Below are 6,869 nucleotides of genomic sequence, written 5' to 3' on the forward strand. Positions count from 1 at the left end.
TGGGCAGTACAACCCTCCCCCCCCGGCTCCGGCTCCGGCTAATGCGGGGTTGATGATTGCTAAACGGCGCGCGGCTCTTCTTGCGTGCGTACCACACTATTGAGCTGGGCTGGCTGGGCTGGCTGGGTGACAAACACCCCATCACCGGACCCCACGGACCCCGGTCTACCCGGTGTTGTGTTTGCCGAAACCGATTGCACAAACCAACCATCGCAGCACTCGGAACGTTCTCCTTCTCGTTTCTGGCAGTTTCCTGTGCGCTGTGTGTGTGCCATGTGTGTGTGCCGTGTGTGCGTGTGTGTGTTTGTGCTCATGCGGCACCACCGGACCGCGGCTAATGCGGCGTGTGTTTTGCTTGCTGCTTGGACTGTCGTTGTCGTGGCAAGCAAGCAAGCAACGTTTGTGGGTCGCACTCCGTCGCGTCCATTTTTGTGTGTGCGGAGGGGCCTCCGCCTTCCGGTCCAGGGTGCAAGGAGTAGGCAGCCCAGCAGCAGCAGCAGCAGCTTCATGGACCGGGAGAAAGCCGGACTCGCAAGAACGCGTGCGCGAACGTTTACTGTGTGCAACTTTGAAGCAACTTTCACAGTTTCACAAACAGCCGCTTCATTAGCTGCCCATTTTCGATGGCAACATTTGTTTTGCTCAAACCCTTAAACACACACACACAGTCACACACACACTGCAAACAGGGCACACCGTCAGAAGCAGCCTGTGGGGCAGTTCTTTGCTGATCTTTCGAGTGCAAGCGTTGAAGTTCAGTAGCTACTTCGCAACTCGGCAAATCTTTCTTTCAACCTCCACTACCGACCGGACTACCGGGGAACGAACATTGTTGTATAGTCTATTTTGGCGAAGGTCCAAGCGGCTCTTCTCTCTCTCTCTCTCTCTCTCTCTCTCTCTCTCTCTCTCTCTCTCTCTTCCCTGATGATTACACTACAACAACAACAAATGCTTATTACTATCATCATGCAATCGTTTTCCGACCGCTTCCGATGCTGCCAATGAGTGGTTTTCGATGTGTCCATGGAAGGATAATGGCTTCCGTGCCGCGATCGCGTCATATGATGATCGATCATCATCGTCCTCGCCGGCGACACGCAACCGCGAATGCACGCCAAGCAGTAGTAGTAAAAGCATCGCGGGATTAGATGGTCAGGTGACAGAATGATGGATTGCGGTTGTCCGCAACAGCAGCAGCAGCAGCAGCAGCAGCAGCGTACGTACTCCTGATTGGCATGCTACTGTTGCACGCTGCACCATACCGTTTTGTGGCTCTCCTGTAAGCTGCCTGTTGGAGCGAAACACGTTTTGTTTTGAGCGTTACAGTGCATAGAGACGGCTCGGAGATCGCATTCAAAGACGAGTAAAATTGCTCAGACCACCTATCGGGAATGGTCTCGGTGCTCTCGCGCTGAAAAGTGTGCGATAGCCGTCGAGAGTAAAGGGAAGCTTATGGGGAGCATTTGAAGCTGAAATACGCACCAAAGTGTGGTGTGTAGTGTTGCTCCCACATGGGGTTGCGAAAGTAATTTCCCACCAATTTTTTGCGAGTAAACAACTCGGGTCCGCATTTGTTTGACTCCACAAAAGCGTCATCTAGTGAGTACTAGCTTAGCTGGCGTGGGAACTCTGACAGCTCGAACCGGTACCGTTTGTTAATGAAATATTTCCGACGCAACTGAAAGATTTCAATCAAGCTTGATGCTTTTCCAAGTTTTTTAGAAGCTTTGCTGAGAGCTTATTATGCCCCCAAGAACACCAAACTCACCCGGCAACTCAGGACCTCAATGACTGAAAGGTTATGCAACCGCCCCATTGACAGAAAGGTATGCAACCGAGACTGTTAAAGTTTAAGCGATCCGTAATTGTTCTGCCGGTGGGTCTCTTAAGACCCGGTTGCATAATCTTCTGTCCACGGGGAATCTATCATAAATTTCAGCGGTAAAAAACCAATATATACACCTCAACCGATTCGGTAGGCTAACCGATTCTAATTGCATACATTTAGGGGCCGAACATTTCAAAATTTGGCGGTTAAATAACCAGTAGAATGAACAAGAACCTTAAACATGAGATTAAATCAATTTATGGTGCGAAAAACTACCCAAATATTATCTTCCGACAATGAAAATGTAATGGCATCTCCCTCTCCTCTTCCGTAATAGCACTATTTAACGTTTATAACGTATTTTTCAAAGATATTTAACTAAAAAGGTGTGTATGTTTTTGGGACAATTATTATGTCTAAATCATCTTTTTATCTAGCTGGAAGGGACGGGGGGAGGTACAAGCGATGTACTAGGTATGTACTCGCTCCCTAACCACCCCTCCTCCACTTTCCACATGTATTTCTGTGTCCGGCTCATTCTATCGGTTATCTAACCGCATAATTTTGAAATGGATAACCGCTAAAATTATTTGAATCGGTTGAGGTGTATGTTTTGGTTTTTTACCATTTCAGCTTCTACACGAGCGAAAGATCTCTCACTACTTGCTCACCGTGCGGCCGGTTGGTGTAACGCTGTCAGACGTTAGCTTTTCTTAGCTTAGCAGCTTTCGACTGTAATCAACGCAAACAAACGCAAATTGAATTATTTCACAAACAGTTTGACAGCTACTCCATCGCCAAAATGTATGCAACCGGGTCTGTTATTGTTTAAAAGAACCCGAAATAGTTCTGGCGACGGGTCTAGTAAGCGTTAATAGACCCGGTTGCATAGCTTTTTGTCAATGGGGTAGCTTAATTCTCAATTTCTATTTATGGCTATGGATTTTTTTGTGGATTTGACATTCTCAAATTCTCATACTCTTCTCATTCTCGCTACCGGCTAGAGGTGCGGTTACAAGCAGCTCAAAAGTTACGCTCTACTCAATTCCTAGCATTCCTTAACTGAATATAAATAAGTTTGTCATCTTCTCCCTTTCTCTCTCTCTCTCTCTCTCTCTCTCTCTCTCTCTCTCTCTCTCTCTCTCTCTCTCTCTCACACACACACACACACACACACACATACTGGAACGCATGGGCCCTTCGGGAACTATCGAATATCGCCGTGGAATCGCTTTTAATCCTTTTCACCCCCCCCCCCCCCCCCACCCTCCACCCCTCCCGGGGAGCCGGAAGGAAACAATCGCAAACGCAAACGGACCGAACTGCACCAAAGTTCCGAGGTGTAACGGAGAACCCAGTGTGTGTGTGTGTGTGTGTGTGTGCCGATCGGATGACAAATGTTCGGACAAATTATCGCTTCCGCCGCCAGCAGAAAGGGGCGAGGGGCGAGGCTCCCGTGCCCGTGCGCGACAGGGATTATGGTGCTTGTGTTTGTGTGTGTGCGCCGTTCGCGCTCGCGCCACCAACAACATACCACCGGGTGGCTCCGCCAAAAAGTACCCCGCCGATGCTCGATATACGGTCGAGCATTTCGGGCAATCGCTCACGCTGTGCGTGTGCGTGTGTGTGTGCGAGAGTGAGCGAGACGGGGTCTGAGCACCTAAATGAATTAAACAGCGCCCGAAAGGGAGGAGGGATGGGGGGAGGTGAGCGCCCATTGGCACCAACTCGGGCCAGCCTCGGCCTCTGCTGCTGCTTCCTGCCGGCAGGATTAAATGTATAATTTGTTGCTGCCTGCTCACACACACACACACCCTGGTGCACTGCATTTGCTGTGTGCATTTGACCCTTCGAGCGCTCCTGGTGGCTGGTTGGTTGGGCTTTGGCCTCGCGTTGAGCGCGATTACGACCCCCGACGGTGACGTGAGGGCCTCTCTCTCGCTCTCTCTCTCCGTACTCCGGTATCGGATTGCGGCGGCGCAGCAGGACACCCCCCTTTCCCCTCGGGGGTCCCAGGCCAAGATCCCTCGACAAACATGACGCCGGTTTCGTTTCGGTTTTGTGGAACCCTTCTCACGACCGAGACCGAGACACCGAGACCGAGGGCAAAGAGGGGTGGTCCTGACCCGGGAGTAATGTAATTACCGCAGCACAATAATCAATGGCCACCACCGCCAGCGTCCCAGCGGTGATGATGATGATGAGGATGATGATGAGGTGTGATGTCGGCACTCATGCTGCGTCTTGTTTATGTTTGTTTGGCTGCTGCCGACCACTCCGTTAACCAGCAACCCCCTAGGAGAAGAGAGAGAGAGAGAGAGAGAGAGAGTGCGCGAGGAGGTCCTTGAGCTGGCCTCGGAATCCGGGTTTACCGGGACGGGACGGGGTTTCGCCAACAGATCGCGCCCGCCGAGATCTCGGGACCCTCGGGATGCCCTTGACATCCTTTTTGGTCGCGCCCTCTTCCTCTCTCTCTCTCTCGCTCTCTTTTTTCCTGCTCGGTATTGGTCGCTTGGCGCTCTATGGGAAAAGACAAATGGAACACGATTGCGGGGCCGAATTGGCCCAAAACCAAGGTACAATATGCCGGTGCGGTAATTGGTGGTGGAACAGGCGAAAACATTGCGCACGTCAGACATGCACGCACGCATGCACGCACACATGCACTCCATCCTTCCAAACCGATTGCCGATCCGCGCGTGAAGCGTGATGTGAAGGACTTCTGTTGTTCTGTTCTGTTCTGTTCTGTTGAGGTTTTTGAAGTTGCAAACGTTGCGACGACGACGACGACGGCCCTGTTCGTCCATTCGTCGATGTAATCGACGTTTGGCAATTCATTTGGCAAAAGAATGAACGAATTTCATTTGCGGTCGGAGGATTTTAAATTTCTTAGAGAGAGTAGAGTAAAATCGGTCCACAGTACGTAAATTATTTTTCAACTTTTTATATCTCTCCAAAGAGAGAGATGGAGAGAGAGAAAAGGAGAGAGAAAGAGAGAGATTTATTCTGGGTATTTATCTCCAATGAAAAGTATCAGTAGAAAGTAGTTTTTGGGGCATTTGGCTCAATTTTGTTAGTCTATTTTTCTATTAACAGTCTATAATAGATTTTGATCAAAATGCACTTCAAATATCAAACCGGCATGCACCAGTTGAGGGAATTGCGCTCTTTTCTGCCGATTTCTTCTGTTGCATTCAGATGTTTTTTTTGGTGTGAACTGCACTGCTTTGTTTTTAAAACACACCCCTACTTTATTGCCATTTTAACGTAATCAATTTTAATTTATTACGCCCGTCCTTATATATGCTAAAAAAAATCATTACTTTGTCTCAGATTTTGATACGAGATGCTACACGCGGCAGGTTTAGTAACATGTTTGTACGTTCTGTGGGTATACCACAACTTGAGGTCGAATCGAAGGTAAACGGTAATTGCAATGAAAACGATTAATTTGTTCAGCATTTAGCATTTAATGTTTTATTTTTTCTTGTAACAGAAAGGCCAATTTTCCGCCTGAATTCCTGATGTATGGGGAAGGGATGTTAGTTCCAACCAACTGATTCTATGTTGATTATGTGTCGTTGGTGGCGTATGAACGCTCTAACGACTCTCGAACACGCGCCGCAAATTTTGCGTTGCGATAACGAAAACCAGAGCCTATTTTTATTTGTACAACGCACACAGACACCTTTGGAGCCAAGATTTTTTAACATCTGTTTTCGGTGGATGCACTATGTAGTGTGTGTGTGATTCATTGTCGAAAATTGAGCCACACAGAGCTATTTTCACCAGCACCGGCGCAAATAAATAATACCAAAAAAAAACCGTGAGGAATATTCATCACTCCAGGACCACGGGCGTGAACCCCTCTGATGTGGGATGCCTCTGATGAGAGGTCGAAAGGGTCCTTGGATGCGGCTCGTTAGGTGCACAACGCGCACTCTCTTTACGGGCGCACGTCCCTCGCATCACCTCGCATTATCAACGGCCGTTTATCGAGTTAGAGTGCACCGCAACAAATGCGACTATTAATATGCTCCCCCCCAAGCCTCTCTACCTGCTCCTGCTCCTGCTCCTTTTTGATCCGCCGTTTGGTGTTGGCTGTTGGCAAAATAATAAATAATATTTTTAAACAGCCAAAAGGCCAACGAAGAAGGTGGACTGTTTCGCATCGGCGACGATCGACGATCATCATCAGCATCAGCATCGTCAGCGGGTCAGCACAATGCACAAGCACGATCATCCGATTATCGCGAGCAGCACCACCACCGGTTCGAAAATTTGAATAATATTTTGATTATATTGTCCATCTAGGGGGGCGCCCCCGCCGTCATTTATCGCTCGTTTATTATTTTTTTCTTTCTTCTCGTTCTTCGTTTTCGGTTTCTTCCTCTTGTTGTCCTTTTAGTACTATTATTGTTATTGTTATTATTTTGGGCAAGTTTTTTAACCCCACCTTATGCTTCGGTTTTTTTTTATGATCCTGCGTCCCGCGATGTACAACAACAGCAGCAGCAGGAGCAGCACCCATAAGGCATCCTTCGAGGCCGGTCCCGACCGCGAATAGCATCTCAATCCCCTGGTGATGCCCCCTTTCTTCTCTGCGTGTACGCGAGGGTGTGTGTGAGTGCTTTTTTATGATTATTGCCTTTTTATGTTGTGCATGTTGTGTGTGTGCGCGCGCGCTCGCGCGTCGAGGCATGATCGTGGGGTCGCAACGCATCGAAAGTGCAATAAATCATCGCCATCGCCATCATCGTCGCGGTCATCTTCGCGGTTGCACTTCACGGGGCAGCCGAGGTGTCCCTTTTTGGGGAAGGGTGCCCTTTGGGGAGCTTCGACGAGCCTGCTAGGACCTCTCGATAGATCAGAGACCGCAGAGGCGCACCCGATCCCAATTAAAGTAAAGAAAGAGAGAGAGCGCGAGAAAGATACATGAGGCCACAGGATGATGGTGGTGGTGAACAGAAAAACCTACGAGGGAAGAAAAAAAGACAGACAAAAGCGCAAGCGACTCGTTGCCGCGAGAGGGAGTCGGCAG

Source organism: Anopheles darlingi, chromosome X (genome assembly GCF_943734745.1).
Source record: "Anopheles darlingi chromosome X, idAnoDarlMG_H_01, whole genome shotgun sequence".
NCBI classification, from domain to species: Eukaryota; Metazoa; Arthropoda; class Insecta; order Diptera; family Culicidae; genus Anopheles; species Anopheles darlingi.